Raw genomic sequence first — 22,689 nt, forward strand, 5'->3', positions numbered from 1 at the left:
AATACCTCTTCTCCAATGTAAATTAGTGGTAAGTAAGTAAATACAGAGAATGCAGAGGAGCAATTCACGAAGGATTCAAAGTTTACTTAAACAATTACAAATTTTTCTCAAAAATATTCTTTTAGAGAGAGAATTTTCATTTTCATTTATCTCTTGAAACAACAAACTGACCAATTTGTTAAAATATTTCATAAATCATAATTCAGAAGTGCGCATAGACAATCTAAACATTTTCTCAATACCAATTTTCACTCGACATCCCTTTAAATGTTTATGTATCCGTTTAAACATGAAACGAGAAACTTTAACTTCGACAAACTTAACTTGTTAAGACATTTCATACTTCATCGAACGATATATCACACCATCCTGTTCCTGTTCGACACATCGAATTCTCGAGGCGTTGCGCGCGTATGCACGGCAGTGCATCATTTCATCGTCGAGTGCAATCTCTGTTCCGGCGCTGTCTTATTTCGAGCGCTGCTCCACCGTCCTGACCTTAATTGTAGAGTAACCCAGATTACAGATGCCGAGAGGGAAACGGAGATAGGGCCGAGCGAAAAATCTCAGAAACGATACGGCCGAGCAGCTTTGTCATTAAGAGACCCGGATCACCGCGCCTTGTTGCGGCTTTTCTAATTTTCCCGGCTATTTTACCGCCGGCCGTCTTCGTCTTCACGACACTGTGGCTTCTCGTTCTTTGAACCTGACATCCCTATGTGCGCTAGTCTAGTTTCCTCTTACGTTGTCATCTGACAATTTTTACGATTCCTCGTTGAATTCTTACAGTGGCTTTCTTCTTCGCGCGCATTAAATTTCTTTATGACACTCTGACAAATGTAGTTTTCGTGTGGAAATTTTTCAATTCCAATATTATTTCCAATATATTTGCTCAAATTTTTAAATTGAAAGAAAATTGATCACTTATTTTAATATTTAAAATAATAAGATAATAAGAAGATTAATGTATTTAATAATTGAATATCAAATTATTGGAATTTACAAGGAAGATAAAGATTATAGAATATATTGTTTATTGAGTATAATGTTGTTGAGTAAGATTGATATAAATTTGGGAACTTATTGATTTATGATAACTTATAGAATGATAATTGAAAAAGCGCGATATATGAATAAAGGAGTAACATGAAAGCACGCGGGTCAATAACCAGTTTAATCAATTTTTCACCTAGTTTCATCGCTGCGCGCCCTGTTTCTCGTAAAATCAATTAAAGATCAAAAGCCAGGATGGCGAGTGGCACTTTGGGAAAATGTATTGTAATCGAAACGAATTTCTTTCTCGAAAATTTTTTTTCTCGAATCAAAATCGTATTTAACATTTTCAAAAAATATCCACAATGATACAAAATACTTATTACTTTTCTTACAATAAACTATCTATTCTCATATTCTCAAAATCCAATTTTCAACCGTATTCAATCAAACCTCGTGACCTCTTTTCATACTCTTCAACTCATCATCAACCCAACTCATTTTACTCATTCAATCCAACCCCTTTTTTCATCCAACTTTTCACCGCATTAACTCAGCAAAGAATCATCGTGGTAACATCATCCGTATACACGTTAAATCGTTATGAAATATTCCTTGTATTCGACGCAATAACGAAACGAAGCATTCGTTATTAGCGTTTGGAAAGATATTGTTTTCCGGCCGCAGATCCGTGTGTTTATACGAGGCCGATTCGCGGCTGTGTGCGCGTGCAATGCGGTTAGATGGCTCAATAACGAGCATTGTGTGATTCCCGTGACCCACGTCGCATCGATCACATCGCGCTTCCACCGGTTATCACTCCCTCTCTCTTTCTCTGCATTGATATCAGCCTTATCGCGAAAATCTTAGATACTGTTTCTTGACTATCGCCATGATTCTGTAACAGAATCTTTAAACAAGTGAAAATTTGACAAGTGATCAAGTGAATGAAAAAAGAGTGAAAATCGAAGCAAAGCATAGTTTTGAAGGAATGATTTTTATATATTAAAAAATAACGTGAAAATGTAATTGTGTATTGAAAGGATCTTCAATGATTTTGAATAGATGTATATCAATTATTTTTGAATTGATTCAAATGAAAAGAATAGAAAAATAGGAAAAGAGAGAAATTGTAAAGATAAATTTTTGTGGAGAAGAGGTATTGGATTATTTATTTTTTTTAATCATTGTAATTTTAAAAATTGATTAAGTATTATAAATATTTTTATAATACGCTTAGCTTATTCGTAATATAAAATTTGGTATTCCATAAAAAAGAATATGTTTTAGAGCATGTTGTTTTGCGTAACGTCCGGCATTTCATTTCAATTCGATAGAATGTTCGTTTTCATGAAAATATTTTAACGAAATAGTAACACAGATTTATATTTTACAAAATTTAGTTAAATTTTTTACTCAATTAATTTAAATCAGTATATTGAATTAGTTAAAAAATTAATTTCTACTTAAATGAAAAGAAAGCAAATAAATAATTCATTCTACTATGATATAATATTTTTATCTTTTTTTTATTATTTATTTGAAAAATCATCAAGCGAGAGTTCGAACGATTTTTCTATTCGATGTAATCGAAAAAATTACACGTGATGTAGAACACGTATACATGTTGATGCAACATAAAAAAAAATAAAAAGAGAGGAAAACTATATATATAAAATATGTAAAGTTATACATATGTACATGTACGAGATTCCTGATTTTGTAAAACCAGCGACACGTGTTACATAGAACAACAATAAAGGTGATCTATGACGTTTTATAAAAGGGAACTCGTTCTCTGAGATACGTGATCTTTATTTCCCTCGTTTTCTACCCCTACTCTTTTCCTTTCTGTCATTTTTCTGGCCAATGATTTTCATGACATGCGTACGTACCATCTATAAAATCTTTAATCGATTTTTTAAAAACGCATTGTAATCTATATAAAATTCAGTTTTACGATTATTGGATTAGAAAATGATGTTAAGATAATGCACGGTTTTTTTATTTGTTCCTTTTTTTATGAATCTTATAAAACTCTTTTGATGAATTAATGTAATCAAATTCAAAGATCGATTAAATACATATTTAACTTATTTCAAATAAAAGATTTAGGATTTAAATTAACTTAGAATCTTCAACATTCAATTAATAAGATCTTTATAAACATATTTTTTAGGAACAAACATATTTATTATTGTAATTTATCTCGATTGAAAAATTCGATTGAATTTTCTATTAAAGTTAGGATAAATTTAACTTCAAAAATAATGATTTTATATCAACGAATAAAAATTATTAAAAGTGCCAAATCTTGCACTTTAAATCTCTTTTTCATTTATTCCAATTCGACTTTGTATTGCCAAGATATTGTCATGCAAAAACAAGCTAATTTTTAATCAATTTTAAATTCTATTAAATATTATTAAAATTAGAAAAATGTTGAAGTTATATATAACTTTGAAGATAATAATTTCCGGCCAATGAATAAGGAATCATTAGAAACTTTGCTTTTTAAAATACGTAATGATGTAAAGATTCAAATTTATTTAATTTCATACTTTTATATTTATTTTTATATTTCCTTTGACAACCATTAGCATTTTTCAAATACAGGATTTGCTTATTTACGCTTATTTTCAATTTCCTCTTCCGGTCGCATTATCGTGAAAATTTCTCAATGTCGGTAGTAATTTTCGAAGCAGAAAATCGTCGGAAGTACAGAAAAGTGCAGTATTCGGAACTATTTCTTGATGTGATCTCAATTCAGTATGAAATACGCAAATAGATTTTTCGTTTCGTAGTTTGAGTATAAACGAGAAGCAAACAATTCGGTATTTAGTCTCAATTATCAGAAGAAATTTATTCTAGATTGTTTACTCTTTTTTTCCATTTACATTGCTTGATTTTTTTACTTCATTTTTTTTAATTTTAAAATCTCTAATATCGTGTATTTATTTTACTAATAAAATAATTTTTAACTTCATTAAAAATTCTTACGTTTCACAGTGATTTTTAGTATAGATTCGAAAGATGTTGTATGTTTATTTTGAGAGATAATCAATTAATTTATCTTTATTACATTATATATTTTATTATTCAAAAAGGATTAAAAAATTCAGAAACAATCGAGCGATTCTAGCTTCACTTCTCGTCTTTTCGTGTATTTTAACATATAAAACTTTTATATGCAAACGAGAAGCAAATAAAATTCATTTCTATCAGCAATTTTTCTGTCTCATTCAATTATTTCGTCGAATACATGAACGCCATTTCGAAATCAAAATAAATATTTGTCACAAATATTTAGTGCTTTCATACTTATTCTCATTTTACATTTCTTGCGTGAATCCATCCATCGAGTATTTCTTTCTTCGTTTATCGAATATAGCTTTATTTTTTTTTAATTGTTTTTTGTTTAGCGAGAATATAAATCAAACAAAATAATATTATATTGCAAATAAGCAATTTGTATTGTTAAATCTTATATTATATATTTAAAAAAAGTATGAAATAGTAAAAAGTAAAAAAAGTATAAAATATAAAAATATTTTTAATTTAAGAATTATTAAAAATTATTATAATTCATAAATTATTTTATTTACTTATGATAAGGACAAAATACAAATTGCTTATCAAGGAATGATAAATTTTCTAAATTTCCTCGTTTCACAAAACGTCGACGATATCGTAAGGTAAAAAAATGATCGCTCAAAGGATTTCAGGATGTTTCAACGAGAATATTTTTCGTGTCATTGACCCTTGAATTTCTCCTTTTTCTCGCTTCAATAACTTCCAACCGACTCGTTTGATCTACACACCGTGAATTTTCCGCAGAACGATTGCATATTTCCATAGAACGGGCTATAGTCTTTCATGTTCTCCATTTTCAGGACGAATCCCACGAGTGCTATGAAATGTATGCCAACTGTGGGAGTTTTATCCTCGTCGCAATTCCATCCAGAGTTCGATGATCGTTGTTCAAACAACGCTTACATTTACTATTCGATATTTCCATTCGATCAATGGAAAATATTCTGAAAATTGTTATTTTTTATATATCTTCTAATTGGATAGAAAAGCAATATAATTCAAACATTTCGTTATCAAAAATTTTGAAGTTCTTCTACAGTTGGATTGACTTCTATCGAATCATCTATGATTGAAGGGAGTTCTAGAGGGAAATTCTAATTAGGTCTTGGAATACTTGGAATTTCTACCTTTTTCCAATACCAATTGATGACATAGCATAATAAAATTTCCAATAATTTGTAATCTTATAATCTTTTGGAAATATAGAAAATAAAATAATAAAGAAAGTGGAGAAATATTGAAAATATAAAAATTCAAAAGAAAACAAAACTATTTTAAATTAAAAGTAATTTTTAGATAATTTTTGATTAGATAATAATGTTTTATTAGACTTATATATCCAGCTCGATAGTTGAAAACAGTTTCTGAAAAGTATAAAACTTTCGTACATGTCTTAAACCTTTGAAGGATATATAATTTTTCTTCACGATTACTAGCAAGTGATCACAATACATGCCAAGTCAGGCACAAAGTAGTTGCGGTAGTTTGTTGTATAACTACTCGAAATGATTATCAAAGTTATTTATAAATCGAGAAGCAACCACTAAAGACATATTTATCCATTTCAAACATGTTCAATTTATGGAAAATTTAATAAATAATTAATATCCTTTTTTTTAATACAGTTATAAATAATTATATTATTTTTTTTGAAGACAAAGATTTTATTTATTTCATTTTATTTCCAATTTGGTTTAATTTAAACTTATATTTGAATATTTAAAAAGGATATTAATAAAAGTATGATAAAGTAGCCAGTGAAAGCAATAGCAACTATATCAGATGATCCAGTAAAATTTTCTATATTTTCAAAATACTCCAATACATTCATTTATAATAAAAAATACTAACAATCTATTAAATCCACTTATCATTCATATAAAAATCTAAAGGAATATCCAATTAATAACTATCTCCATTTTCAAATTCCTTATTCAATAATTATCTAGATCTAAAAAATTTTCCATTATACTAAATCTTTTCTCAATTTAGAGAACAAAAGAGTCCAATTTAAATCAAATAACGAAAGACAACTTCCAATATATCAAATATTCTATAAAAAATAATTCATTGAAATTTCATAAAAAAAATCCAGCCATAATCTCCTAATCTTCAATTTATTGCGCTCTAAGTAGCAAATTTCAATCGAAATTAGCGGTTTCGGATGTTAGAATAGCATTGTTTCGCCATCCTTCGATAATTGGTTCGGTTATCATCGATCGAGCCCGTCTTCATCCCTAAAGTTTCTCTTCAACCCTCTCTCCTACGCGAACAATAGAAGGCGAGCCCTTTCTCGGCACTGATCCTACCTAATCGCAGGTCTGCGTCATCGGTCGAGCGTTTACTTATTTGCAAGGGCGTGGCGGGCTCACCCCATATATCCTATCTTGGCCATTCAGTTTCTGGGCGCGGTACCGGCCTCTCAATGAATCTCGATCGTGCTTCTCGTGCCACAAATATAAATTTATAAATTATTAACCGATGAACCACGGGTGCGGACGCTAAATTTGGATTATTCGATTATTAAGGAAGATCGATCCCCATTCATTTCTTCATTGAACTTTTACTTTTACTTTCTAGGTGAATGGAGATATATTTGAATGGTTTATGGGGATTATCCGTGGTAATTTGTATGGTAATTTGGATCGAGTTTGGGGTTAAATACGAACAGATGGAGAATATTGGGTATTTCTTATTGGAAGATGGGATTTATAAGGTCAATCTTTTGGGGAAAAGAATTCGATTAGCAAGGGATCTAGACAAGGTTAAGTAATGTTCGTAGTCTTGTTTAATGAAGATGTGCACGCCCATGTTTAGGTTGGGGCTAATGAATGGAGATAATTAGGAAGGTATACTTGTATGCTGAGAAATTTTCTATTGTTAATGTATATTTGATCAATTGTTTAAAATATAATGATGTGTTTCATAATTGTTAATAATATAGTAAATTCTTGAAGTATTAAAATAATAACAAAGTTTGAATTAGAATTTATTTTATCAGTATACATATATATTGGATGTTTCACGTAATTTTATCGCTTGGAATATTTCGCTTGTTTTTCATGATATTAAAAAATATTTCAGATAAAAATTGAGTGGTTTTAAAAGGATTACATTCTGGTGTTATTAATTTTCTTCATAGATGCCATTTTTACTTTTTTTACAATTTTGAAATTCTTCTTTAAGTATTTTCATCCAATACATATTTTTGAAATATTTTGATATTTTATTCCCTATTGCGTTTAACTTAGATTCGTTATAACTTTAAGCTTCAAAAGTATCGATTAACGCTAAAAACGCTTACGTGCCGAAAACTCTTCAAACATGTATATCTACTTTTCTCTGTTTGTGAGAAATTCTCGATGAAACGACCAGCAGAAACTTCTCAGTATCCTAAAGGGATCCAGTTTAAATCTGTTGAGAAATATCGAAAAGAGTGTTTTTCTCAATTTATTTAATTAAAGATCTTCAATCTGATTTTTTAAAAATAATATAACCTCTTATAAACTCTTAAGCTATAAAAACTTTAAAATTTTAATTCATACAGTATAATTTTTATTTTCTTAAAGCATCAATTGCGTTGAATTTTCTATTCTTTTCCTTTTTTTAATAATAATTTCGGCATATATTATTAACAAATCTTAAAACTATCCGAATATTCAATCATGACTCTGAAAAAAGTTATTTCTCGTCACAAAAATATCGTTTAATGCGATCTCGGCCGCGTTGGAGATCGATTCGCGACTCGTTTTTACCGCATTACAGATGGCTTCCTGAATGGATATACAGTAGGATACTGGCCTATTTTGCTCCGTCGATTTTCTCTTTAGCCGGCATGTACACAGAGGTTACGAGCGTTGGGTAAACTCCAAATGGAAAAGCTTTCGCCCTAACTCGATGCCTGCCTGCACCTGATTTGCGTTCGACTAATTTCCATGATCATGATCCCTGCCAAAATAAACCTTAGCCGAGATAAATGTCATTCTATCTTGAAAAGCTCGAACGGTATATAATCTGGGAGGAAATAAAGATTGTTTCTCTCTTTTCTTTTCGTTGCTCGAAGATCGATCGATACGTTATTGAATCGTATAGTACGAAATGTCTATTGAACAATGGAACGATATATAATATATATAACAATATGCTTCGTTTTTTCAAATAAAATAGATAAGCCCAATAGCTCGTGTTACTCTCTTTGGTCGAGAAAAATATTTTTGTTATATTTTTAAATTGAGAGAGTTTAAATTTTGTTCGTACACAATTATTTCGAGAATTTACTGTTTTTAAAATAGAATATAAAGGTATATTAGATTTGAGTAAATTAAAATTGAGTAAATTAAAATAAAAAATTAAGCTATCTCTTAGAAATATTTTGAAGATCACTTTTGAAATAGATGTTTCATATTACAATGTATATATGTCAAAACATTTCTATTCTGATCTCGTCTTGGAAGTAAAAATAAAATTTTGGCCAGTTTCCCATAAATCGACAGGTAGTAAAAGATCTACTCTTATTGTTTATAATTGAGATCATTTTGAATCGTGATGCATGTTCTTCCTTAGAAATGTTTAATGCAAAACCAATTAAAATTTATATTATTTTTTTATTATTAATATTATTAATATATCATTTGAATTTATTATTCTATTTAAGAATGAATTAATGTTATATCAATATGATTATTTGATTGAGAAATTAGATGTAAATTAGTTTGTATTAATATTTCAAAGTAAATCACAATAATATTTTTCAAATCGAATAACTTAATGTCTTCGAGCAATTTGGATAATTAAATTTATCTACTTTGATTTAAATTGTATTATTACATTGGTTGCCAAAATTAAATGAATGAATTAACTAAGGAAAGACATGTTGATCGATCGAAAACACAAATACAATATATGTAAATATACTGATTAGTATATTATTCTTTTAAACTATTTCAAAAATCAAAATTCTCTGCAAAGAGAATGACCACCAAAAAAAAATAAGATTTAAGCTTTTTTGCAACGCAATTATGTGCATAATTTATTAGAAGTTATGTACCTTTGTATAACAATATTTCGCCTTCATTCTTTTTATCTCATTTCGTTAGTTTCGTAACTACATTCCGAGAAAACTCTCAAGAAATTCTTGTTCTTTCAAGTAGAACTCTTTTTCTTCTTTTTTTTTTCTCGTTCAACTTTTTATAACTGATCGGTATTTCGCGAACACCTTCGTATTTTTTGTTCGTGTTGCACGATAAAACGGAAACATTCAAGTTATATAACTACTTTTCAATTCGATGATTTATTTCCCATTTTGCACGATTGTTGATTTTAGGATTTTTTTTAATTTTTCCTGAAAAATCGAATAACTAAAGAATTAATTCTTTTCAATAGATATTACAAATTAATAAATTTCTCGTACTGATTTTTTTCTAAAATTATACACTGTTAATTTTCTGAAAATTATGTAAATTTATTATTTAGAATAGAATCAAGTAATTGAATTTATTTGTTTCTCGAAGAATTTATCAGAAATGTTCTTCTTTTTTAGAAACGAAAATTCAAAATAATTTTCGAAATAATTTTATTCGAAAATACATAACAAAATATATGGGAAAAATCAGATGTCCAGAAATTTAACATTTCCAACTTTTTTCATTTAATATTTTTATCGCAGTTTTTCATCAAACAAACAAATAGGAAAAAAAATTACGAAGTAGCGCAAAATTAATCAGCAATTTCGTCATGACTATAAATCAAACGTCTCATATTTCGCAGAGAAATAAATATCTCTTGCATTTTTAATTCCGGAATATATATTCGCTCTCTTCGAACCTCCGCCTCGCGTAAAATCTTCCAGCTGACGTCGTCGTCTCAATGAAAATGGCTCATAGAAAAATCGAGCAATGGGAGCACGGCGAAAGTGGCTGTGAGACACGGCCACGGGGACTTTTAAAGTAAAGCTTTTCACCAGCTGCACGACGAGCAGCCATCGTGCTCCTTTTTCCGGGAGTCGTAGTCTTTGTCCGCTTAGCGCGAAATTGCCACGTTCCTTTCGTTTGTAATAAAGAGGAGCATGGGGCAAAGAAAGAAATGTAAGGTCTACGAAGTTGATATGGACTAAATATTCTTTCTTTCAGTTGATTTCTTCTTTCATATTTTGATATGATATCCTTGTGTTTGATGGTTTGATAAAAAAAAAAATACTATTTTTATTGTATATTATTGGTCTGAAGAAACGATGATACAATTATCAAGGATTATGTAATTATATAATGAATATTTTGATATCTTGATTAGAAATGATTAAATATTTTTTAATTGGAATTGAAGGAATTTTTATATTACGTTAAAAGAAAAAAATTAAAAGATTTAAAAATTATATAGGAAAATTTGCTATTTTTGTGATTTATTGTACATAATTCAAAAATATTTTTTTTGTTATATAGCAAGAATAAAAATAATTGCGATATTTTGTTTTAGAGACAAATATGACAGTAATCTTTGTCATGGAATATATAATAAATATAGTAGAACAATGATGCCAAGAATAAAAAAGATAAAGAAATAAAAAGATAAAAAAATATGTTAATTTTCTGAGTATCATTCTTTTCTCGTTTGCTCGAAATGGAAGTATAAGATTAGCGAATGGAAATTTGAGGCGAAAAAGAGTTAGTTTTGCAAAATACGGTTTTTTTGAATTTTAAATAGATCTCTGTTTTACGAAATCTCGGGAGATCAATCTCGGAAATTGTGAAAATATAATGAAAGACGCGAGAAATGATGTTTAAGAATGATGGATAAGCATTAAGATAAAAAGAAAATAGCATGGTGGCACGATAATTTTAGTCACGTCTGTTCATAAAAATATTTCTTTATTTTTTTCTACTTTTCGACTCGTACAATTCATTTCTCTTTTAAATAAAATTTTAACAGATATCTTAACTGATATCTATATTTACATCACGTTGTATTTTCTTACTTTTTAATTTACATTTAAATATTTTCACTTCATTGCGCTTGCACCATACAGATTTTATCTTTGGTTTGTGAAAATATTTTTCCACAGGATTTGAAAAATTTACGAGTTCCATCAGGTGAGTTTGAATACGTATGTTTGCATTGACACGAATATTCCATTGCATATCGCGATGAATATTTGAAAAAAGGAAAACAAGCTGATATGATAAATTTTTGTAATATAACAATAAAATTTTGTTTTCATACAGATCGTTAGTTGGCACGATTTTTCATGTGTATAAACAGAATTTTCTGATATTTCGTAACTTAACGATCTTTATCCTTTTTTTATCTTATCATACATTTAAAAAACACCTTTTATATCCAAATTTCAAACGTTCAATGACATACTTTTTACTCGTTCAATCAAGCCAACAACCAAGTTTTCCTTTCAACTAGTATCTAATCGGAATGCAAATGGAGGAACGTGGCAAAGGTTCGATATTGGTCGACCAAAGAGGGTGATGGCATAAGAAGGAAACGTGAAAGAAGAAGGGTGATGAAAGCAGGGTTCATATCGGCATTGCAGCTTTATAGTTGTGCGCGGTGGGAATAACTTTGACCTGGATCGCTTGCATTGGCCGCGCATAGCTGTTGACCGCTATCACTTTCCATCGCGAATACCTTGGCTCGCTGTCTGCGACACGCGTGCATTCGATGCACTTACGCCCATCAAAACACTCGCGTAGAACACGTGCGAGCACGCGACGCGAAGCGTAATTGCATCGTAATTGCCATGACGGTTTGACCAATTGCTTTCGGTCACGAGCAAGTATTTAATAGATACCGCGTGAACAATTTTATATTTTCATCTGGAGAGTAGAATTTGATTGAATTTATTGTTTTGGTACATGGATTTTGATTTTTGATACTTTTTCTATGATAGTTTTAAATCTGAAAGTATGTTTGATATTTACTTTTTCATGTTATATCATGAGATAATTCCCTTGATGATTTAAATGATTGGATTTAATGATTGTGTGAATAATCTTAGATTTTGTTCCAGACAGTGAAATTAGTAAAAAGTTTTGATTCATGAATTATCCATAACTTGTAATTTTTTTGCCATAATAGTTTTGGATATAGAGATATTTAAATTTAAAAATATATAAATTTTTTATCTTTTTGCTGGAGATATGTTTAATATTTAAATTGTAGATATTTTTGATATTCAGGTTGAAAAAGTCATAGGTCATTTTATTACAATATTTAAATTTTCAACATCGATAAAGCATTTTCACGAAATCGATAGTTTCAATAATTTCGTTCTAATTAAAAACTTTTATTCTATAAATCTTAAGCTCTAGTTATAAACTTAAGATGAAAGTTAGGGGATTCAAATGATCGTATAAGTTTCCAAGTTTGCGGTTGCAATTAACTTCCATCATAGGGGAAAAATTTTCGGAAACTTTTCCCATCATATAAATAGCCATAATTTAACGAAGCGCAGTAATATGTATCTCTGACGCGATATAATTTTGTAATTTTAATGTGTTTAGTAAATTTTGTTATTTTTAGTTTGAAACATTTTTTACAAAATAAAAATAAAGCAAGTAATTTTCAGTTTTACAACAGAATGAGTCACTCTTTAAATATTTCATGTTTTTGAACGATGAACATGTTCTACATTGCAAATAATTACATATTCGTGTTGAGCATAACTTGCATTCGACTTGCCTACAAAGCACGTTGACACGTGACACGACTTTGAACATAACACAAATATAATGTGCAACGAATTTACAATTAGATATAGTTTGCGTAAACATTATATCTTCAATCTACATAATTACTTCATTATTTGTATATAAATTATACATTATACTAATGTATTTGTTAGATTAATTAAATATTAATTTGACTTCATATTTTTGAAGACGATTTAGATCTTTCAATTCATGAGATTTAGAAACTTTAAATAAATTTCAATTAATTTTTGATCGAATAAAAGTTCTCTAAACAATTTTTTTTAACTTTTAAATGTTTTATATTGGCAAACTATCTTGAAACAAGTATTTCTCTTCATAGAAAAATGTGAAGAATAACAGAATAGTTTGATATTTGAAGTGCTGTATCAGAAATCCTTCTTGTGCTTTGATGTCGCGAATCATGAAAGCGAGTAGGATTTCAAACAGGAAGGGAAAATATAAACCCTTTGTATAGAGTATTCAGTCGTGCAGTTCGTTTAATATTTTTTTTTTTTTTTACTACATTGTTGATTCTTTTTACATGGAAAAATATATGCAGTCCTAAAAATATGAGAAGCCCTGAAACGCGTTACAGAAAATCAAAATTACCTTAGTTATTTTTATTTTTTCTTTTATAAAAAAAAATTAAATTTAAATTTTAGAAATTTTAATTATTCGAAATTGTTGACTGATATTATATTTCATAGAATTTGAACAGTAATTTCGTAAAAAAATCACATATAAAAATTTACATTAATGCAATATTCGACTTTAATAGCTTAATATATTTATTCGTAGTTCCATTTACAAAATCAATTTATTTTCCTCTCACAAATTCCTTCACTCAAAAATAATTTCACGAATCCATCTGTGTCCAACGTGCCATTAAATCAAAGACACACGAATGAAAATTCCTCCAATATCATCATTATCATACGCTAGAGGATCTTATCATCTTTTCATTCGTATAACACACGTAATTGTATGAAAAAGATCCAACAAATGAACCAAGACGATCAGAGAGAGAGATTCAAAGAAGGGTGTCTAATACATCTCTTCTTTTCTTCACGTTATCAAAAATTCTCCTCCTCCTCTCTTTGATCTCGCGGATAAGACTTCCTTGGAGCGGATACGCGAGTTTCGCGAGTAGGAATATCGATTTCAGATTTTCCACTGTCGCCTGGCTACGACTGACGTTCCAGTTTTTAAGGGAGAGCCGGCCCGCGGCATCGTCAATCGAGTGTGCATGAATTATCGATCACCCCCGACACGGAAGCGCGAAAAAGGAGCAAGGAAAGCGTTTCGACGTTCCAATTCTCGCGAAGCCGCGAAATATCGGACTCGATCGTCCATTCCACGCCACCGTTTTCATTTCGTTCCATCCGTGCAACGTCCTTTTCATCCCCTGGCGAGGGATTAAAGCGTTAATCCCTCTTCGTCTCGGGATATTTAGACCCGGATGAAATTGAAGTCGACGTGCACCGTTCTCGTGTGTCTTTCGTGTGATACCTTCGAGCTTCTTTCACGTGCGGGGAAATTAGATTTTCTCTTTTTAATGGATTCATGGGAAGTAGATTGTATTTTTATAAGATAATATTTTTTTTTTCGTGGTTTTAATTTTGATTTTGTTTTAATGAAACAATATCAATTCGATTCATTTTATTTCAATTTCATTTTATTCTTCATCTCACAATATTCATTTTACACGATTGATCTTTCAATCCTTCCGGTCATAACTTGTTAAAGTAATATAAATTAATATATTTTTTAAAACGAGGTACAATATGAATATTAAATTTACTTCCATTTGATATGATTGAATTGACGAAAAAATATTATTATTTCAAATAATCTAACGTTATATTAAAATTTACTCATCCATACAAAATCAGATACAAAAGTCCAATCAATATTCGCAGATAACATCATAACAACATCTGTACAACAAAAAAATTATACCATTAATCCAGAAACTTACAAAAACTACAGAACTACCATCAAAACAAACAACCGTTGAAAAGATGATAAAGAAAGCTCCCTTGGAAATACCACTGGTCATTAATCTCGTGTAACAGAGAGGATTTTCAAGACGAAAAACCACGAGAAACGGTGTTTGGGCCGATACGAATGTTAATTCACCGAATTCCTCGAGCACATACTCGACAAACTCGACGATTCGTCACTGTGCTCGACGTTATCTAGACATAGATGGATCATTAATTTCCGCCGAGAAACTGAACGTTTCACGATGCGCATACGCAGAGGGGATGACGAAGAAAATGCAGAGTCGGTCGTCGCGCTAATTGCGCTCGCCTTTTATTTGCCTCATTAGACATGTTTCCTTACGCATAGGCGAGGAAACGAGAGAAGATGTCGATTCATTTGGCCTCTCGTCTTTTGAATCTTCATTATGACTGATTACCTGCAACCTAACGAACTGAATGATTTTTAATGATGACGAGTAATTGTTCGAGACTCGTGAGATTCGCGAGATTGATCTTTGATGAACGAACGGCACAATAGATCTTCGATACAATAGGAAACTGATATGAATTCCCTGCTGGGATTCGTATGAATTCCAAGCTTCGGTTGCAATAGAAACATGCAATGGAAAGTTTTTGTCGTATCAATCTTCTAATAAAAATTTGGATAAATGAATTTCTCTGATTGTGTTTAGATTAAAATTAATAAATTGAGCATTTTCAAAATTGTGCCTTACAGAAACGTAAAAGTATACGATTTTATCTCAAAAACAAATATGTACGAATGCTTAAAAAATAGTTCATCGAAAATAATGATCCGTATCGATCAATCTAAAATTTGTCCGGTTGTTATCAGATTTGTCCACAGTCAAGTGCCAAAATATATTCGTCCTAATTATTTTCTATTGCATACGGGTCTTAAATCTCTCTCGGGACGAGAATTTCGGTACATACACGTATTCCCTTGTCGTATTCTCGCCGGTACACCAAGAACTAATGCGCCCGAAATCCGAGTCGTCGTTGCAAGATTCAGTAACACGCGCGACCGGGCGTCCTGCCAAACCAATTCGACTGCGATAATATTTGCATAAACTGGTTTCATCGCATAAATCACGATCCGACACGCGTGAAGAACACGCTCTTATCCTGTTACATTTCCACCCTCCTTTGCCCTTTTTCCTAATGGGTGTGGAAAAAAGTGAGGAAATTGATGAGATTTCGCGTCACCTTGCGAAGTGACCACGTTCAATATGACAAACGAACCAACGATGTTGTTGACGTTGGACGAGATAACCTGTATCGTGTATGATAAAATAGGGAGTCACGAGTATCTTGGTGGTTTACATGGGTGTCGTTTTGATATATTTGAGGACATATTTCGAGGGTTTTGTGTTGAAAAAGTGGAAGAGATTTAGAAGGGATGATCGAGGGCTGGTGTGCTTCGAAAGAGATAGGGAGTAGATGCAAGTTTGACAGATGAAAAATGATTTTAAAAGAGTTGAATTTTAATTTTTGTAGTTAATAGTATCGTCTAATAGATACAAATAATAGTGGATGGAAATTAATTTTGATAATACTAAGTTGATTGTAAATTGTATTAAATAATTAACGTTAAAAAATTCTGAAGAGATTCTTAGAAGTTTTGAAGTCTTATTTTTAAAATTCCAGGAGAAGATAGAACAGAAAAAAATTATTTAAAAATTCAACAAAGAAATTCTCTTCAGTTCTTAAAATTCTTCTCATTTGATCCGATTGAAAGTTACAATGATTATATCTTTCTTTCTTTCATGAAATAAGACAAAATATATATTATTTTAATAATAAATAACATCAATTAAATATTTGACAGCAAATAGTCTGAAAAGAAATTAAATTTACAGCTCAACAAAATTCGAGAAGTTTTATCGTAGTAAACTCTCCCTTTGTTTTCCATCAACAACTTTGTAATTAAATTACGAAAAACAGAATAAAGAATCTAAAAATAAAATAACAATTGAAGTATCAGTTCGGATTTAATTGTTAACATCAGATAATCGTGACACCATATTATCGTGTATCTTCAAATACATATACATGTAAACATATTTTAAATTATTTTCGCATTTCATAGAATTGTAATTTTCATCTAATGAATTTCACATTTTCTCATTTCATACTATTTTATTTTTATTATTTTTTTTTTTTTTTTAGGATATATAAAATTATGATTATACTACTTCAATAATTATATTATACATAAATCCTTTTATTCAATTTATCCCACTAAAAAAAGCAGTAAATTTTACATTCAATTTAAATATTATTCTCTTTTCATCGAAAATATTATAACTACAATGGAAATCATATTAATTGATTATTTTTTTATATATTAATTCTTTACATTTTATACCAAAGATATAAAATATTTTTATACCGTTTTATAATAATAAAATATCAAGATACATTGTAATATTTTAATAATAATTATTTCATCTTCTCAATTCGCAATCCATCGAAAAAAAAGCAGAACGATTCAACCTAGATATTCTTTTCATCGAAAATACCATATAACGAACCGTCATGTCGCTACTTTTCAACATAAAACATCACTGTCCCACGATTGACAGTTCGCGAGCAGTATTTTTCCTTCTTCAACAGCACAGTATCGACGCTTTTATCGTCTCGTGGGACAATGCAGTCGGTTCGTTTGACTCTCCCGATGGAAATCGAGTTTGACTGTACGACATTGGCAGCATCCTCGTGGCCGAACAGTTTTCAGTTTCGAAACTTTACACTTTGCCCTCCTCTTTTAACGTCAATTGTCGCGAAATTTATGGAGCGTAACGACGCTGTAAAATCATTAACAGCCTGTTTTTTCCCCTGTTCGCCTTTCAAAAAAGGGATGGAAAAAAGTGGTACGGTTTTTAATCGGTGGTTAAGACTGCATCGAATTTTCACTTTATCGGAAACAACACATATATGTGAGTGAAGAAAATTTAAAGAGTGCGACAGCTGGCTTGGAAAAAAAAAGGCGTGAAATTTTCCTTTATGGAAAAGTTATAAATATGGAGGAAGAAATATGCGATTAGAAATTGATAGAGTGTTGCAACGTGTTCCAAAGTTGCATAATTTTTTGAAGAAATCGTTTGAAAGAATGTTGTAAGAATTTATGATGGATTGGATAGAACATTGTTAATTGGATTTAAAAAATAATTTTAAAAAACAAATAAATTAAACTTTATTGTATAATTTATATATTTCTTAATTTTGCACGAGACAAATCAAGATTATTCATCGAATATGAAATATGATTCATATAAAAATTATTTTCGATTCTATTTATTCATGGAGCCGATGCAATTTCTTTTTATCAAATATTGAAATATGGATATGACAAACAAGTTGCATGCATAAAAATTGGAAAATTTGGCTAATTTCAAAAGTTACGAGAACAGATCAAGTGGGGAACAATTTGAAATTAAAGCTGGAAGCTCTGCAACGCGAAATCGATCTGCAAACACCAGTATAACGATGTCCTCGCGTGCTGACTAAGGAGCTGACAAGGATTTTCGTATTGTTACAGTGCCACTGTCAACAATGCTGACTGCTTGAGCGGCAGTTTCCAGCTGAAATTTTGCTCTCTCTCTCTCTTTCTCGAACGGACGAATTTGTGACAATTCACCACACTGTAAGATGCATCGAAAACCTCTTCAACTTCTTTTCGAACAATCACTGAGTGTACTCGACCGTTTTCAAAAACTCGGAAGTGGATCGAAATTCTTTCTCATTATTTCTTGCTAGATTTGCTAAGATCTTCGCTCCCTGTCCAACGATTTGGCTCTTTCGTCGTCAATCGATACTTGATAAATTGATGATTCTGAGAGATCTTTCAAAAGTTACATGATGATAGAAATGAAGTAAATTAATTCTGATTATCAATATTTTGTGCAGATAAGAATCAGGATTAAAAAGGGATAAAATTATAAATATGTTAAGGAAGACATAAAGAACTTACTTCGATCAAAGGACAATTAGTAAGATGGTTATAAGTATTCTTCCATAAATAAACATATCTGTCTCTTAACTCAATCTCTCGACTCAAACCTTTTAAAATTAGAAACGCTATAATAATTAAATAGTGAATAAAAACTTAAAATAGTTTAATTCGATTTAGAATTCCCATTGTGATATAAAGTCTCTTCATTTTAATGATTTATCTAACACATTAAGATATCAAGATGAATCAAGAAATAAATTGAATGGCACGAATGAAATTTATTTTCTAGACATTTCTATAAGCAATATAATATTCGAAACAGAAAGTGTTTCAAGTAGGTAAATCTTAAATAAATAGTGCCATAGTTATAGTAGTAAACTCGAATCGTTTCTTTCTCCGATAATCGATGATTTGAATAACTAGTATTTGGATAATTGATACCCCTGTTAATCGACATACGGATTATCGACATTTCATTGCAAGTCATAGTTGCACACCAACATGATTCAAAGACGGATTGAAAGCTGTAATACGTATTCATAGCTATAAATCAGAAGTAACGAACGTAATATATCAAATATACAAGGATATGAATGCGAAGTTTTACGAATAAAACGATTCCCAATTAACTTTAGATTGAAATGTTTCTAACTGATAAATTTACTGATAAAGATCGAAAATCTTTATTATTTTTATAATAAAAATCTCTATAATTATCGTATTAAAAATGAAATCTCATAAATATGAAATAAATTCGAAAGTATACAAATTTTCTCTTCTCAAAGACAAAGATAAAGACAATTACTGTATACTATAATCATTTGAAATTCAGTTAACTGATTGAATATGTTCATCTTTAGTTTCATAATAGTAATATAAAGAAAACTTCTGGAATTCTATACATGAAATTTCATAGAATATCATTACAATGGAACATCAAAATCCCAAATCTGCTATACGTTAAGAAATAGGCAAGAAGTTTCTCAGAAGTTCCCTGGCTAAAAGCTGATAATCCGTCGTTCGAGTGATAAGTCTGATTAATTTTGAAGAAGCACTCACCGTAATGGAACAAAGGAATTATTTACACCGTCGAAAGTTCAACAAGCTAACTTCGAAACTTGAATTTTAGCTTCGAATATCTTTGAGGCAAAACAAATTCCTGCACGAGTTATCTTCGTGGAGTCTCAAAATCGATGGAAAACGTTTCGTACTTCAGTCACACTTTCGTTCTTCTTTAGAACATAAGTAAGCATTGGTAAATTTAATTTAAATTTCCATAAAATCACATTAAAAAATTTCCTCGGCGAATTATCGAAGAGAAAACAAATCCAAGAGCAAACAAATCAGATTTTTTTTTCATTGTAACAATTTTTTAAGTTGAAATTATTTTATGTTATAAAAAGACGAAATTTCTAATTTTATAAAAGAATTTCAAACAATAGTATTAATTAAATCATTTTTCGGTCGAGCGATGATCTGTAATTGCTAATATTGATTCCCCTTCGTTCTCTATGACTTTTAATCGCGATGGATTTGCGGTGATATATCGTTCCACGATCATTTCATCCTCTGTGTTATTCCCTGCCGATGAAACTGCGGCTGAATCGCGTCATAATCTGTCACTAAACCGCAATGCGAGTACAAAGACCGAAGCAACCCTTTCGTGCGCATTTGGTTTTCACTCTGGATTCCTCCCTATTTAGGGAACATCATATCCCTAGTTTAATCGGGGATTAATACGATACACGAAGTATGAAATACCATATGATTGTCACATTTATCATGAACATCATGTATCTTTGATCATCAAAATTAGATGAGTAAGATTCTTAATATTTGTTATAAAATTAAAAGAGAGAAGAGAGATTCAATAACAAAATTTATAAATTAGTAAGTTATTGTGTCATGTATAGATGATAAATAATACAAGAATCAAAATATTTGAAGATTTTTTATTGTTATATAAAAATTAGTGCATTTCGTATCCCTTTAAAAAAGTCAAGTATCAAAGAATTAAAAAAAAAAAAAGAAAATAATGATTGAAAACATATTAAAAATACAGAACAGAAATTCGAATAATTAATAACCATCGTTCAACATTAAGTCCCGAAAAAATCCTACTTTCCTCTCTCTTAAAAGAGAGCATAAAAGTTTGATCAAATGGATATCAAAGACTTAATCCTTTTCATCAATCATAAACGATTGCACGCAACGTCAAGTTTATCGATCTGAAACATGATTACTCTATCTTCCTACTCGTTTCATGTTAATTACAAAGTAAGTTCTACATAGGTTGGTGGATAGACGGGTGTCGTAAATGGCACGAAGGTTTCTTTGCCCGAGACAATTTGTCACGGACGAGAGATCGGAACAAAGACACGTATCGAACGACTCTTCACCTCCATTCGTTCGAGAATACTCGACAGTTCCTTTATCTACCTCGCCATTGACATCGACCCTCTTTTGCTGACGATGCAAGACGTAGCCCAAATCTGGCGATCAAAATGAGATACATGCCCATGTTGAGAGCTTCGTATATTACGATTCAAGACTCTCTATTCTCCTCTTTTATCCTCTTTTGACTTTTCCTTACTTTTTCTTCCTGCATTGTGAACACGAGGGATTGGACGAGTCTTTGTGCATTTCTTCGACGAAGCAGCTTTTTAAATTTTGCCCATTGAATTTCGTCTATTTATATGTATATCAGCAACGAGTGTAATATGCTGTAATAGAGGCAAAAGGAATAATGAGAAATATGAAGTGATATCACTCGAAATATGGACAAAAAAAGGGAGAGAAAGAGAATAGGGGGATAAGATACAATAGAATAAAATATATTAATAATGCGAAATAACAATGGTACGGTAACGATAAATTTTAATGGACATTATTTCAAAGGTAACGAAGTATGTATTGATGTCGCATGAGCTCAATTGCGGAACATAGAACCACACATAGAATACAGACAATTGATTTAAAGTGGTTTAAGATGACATGGAATTTGCTGTATGAGAGATAATGAAGTTCATGTTATTGAAGTTAATTTTTTTTAAAGTTAATGAGAGGGAAAAGAGGAGAAGTTTGATATCCAGTTATTCCCATTTTTTAAAAAAACATTGTGTAATTTATTATAAAGAAACATGGATTATGTAATATGATTATCTCAACTATTTTTATAATTAATTGATAAGAATTTCTTTTATTACTGATGATATAATTTTTTTTAAGATAATAATATTGAGTTTTTTATTTTTTATAACAATGTTTAGGTAACCTCTAACATTTTTCATCTAACAAAAAATGATTAACAAGTTGTTTAACAATGATTACATAGTTGTTTTTACTTTTAGTGTACTAGAAACTAAAAAAAGACGAAAAGTAAAACGGCTATTGCAAATTTATACTGTTTGACTGTACGATATCGAGTAGTCACGTCGAATTAAGGCCAGTGAACATTATAGTGCGACAGAATGCGATCAACGGTGAATCGAAATCTTCGATACTGGCATCATATCGCTATAAAATATTCTAAAGCATAAAAATTACGAAATTTTTTATACTTTCGTAAGGGAAAATTTGTCTATTATTCATCATATATGTGTTAACTTTTTGCATTTATAATTTTTTTCTAGAGAATTCTAGAGAAAAATAATATTAACATATCAGAATGATAAAGATTAAATATATATTTAATAATCATCTATTTTATTAGAATTAAAATGTTACCTTTATATCAACGAGAATATCTTGAAGAAGCACAGAGTTTCATTTTACACAGTGAGAATGTTATCATTACTTTGAAGTCTGTCTCATAGACTTGTGAAATTCACGAGGATGAACACAGTCAGTGCAGTTAATTCAGACAGGGAGGAACTCGTTTCAAGCATTAAGTGCACAGCTCCACAATGGATTTGCTACGTGCTAGAGGCTAGTTCGGTGTAACATATTT

The 22,689-nt window shown here is 30.3% G+C and overlaps 1 long non-coding RNA gene across 1 annotated transcript; it reads right to left on the reverse strand.

The window, feature by feature from the left end:
• Positions 1 to 534: 534 nt before the first annotated feature.
• LOC116186691 lies at positions 535 to 21,961 on the reverse strand. Its single transcript, XR_004151714.1, has 3 exons — positions 21,947 to 21,961; positions 21,293 to 21,303; positions 535 to 830 (listed from the first exon to the last, which is right to left on the reverse strand). It is a non-coding gene; the product is annotated as an uncharacterized LOC116186691 (long non-coding RNA).
• Between the last annotated feature and the right edge of the window lie 728 nt (positions 21,962 to 22,689).

The sequence above is a fragment of the Apis dorsata genome, unplaced genomic scaffold (genome assembly GCF_000469605.1).
Source record: "Apis dorsata unplaced genomic scaffold, Apis dorsata 1.3 scaffold_1280, whole genome shotgun sequence".
In the NCBI taxonomy this organism is placed as follows: Eukaryota; Metazoa; Arthropoda; class Insecta; order Hymenoptera; family Apidae; genus Apis; species Apis dorsata.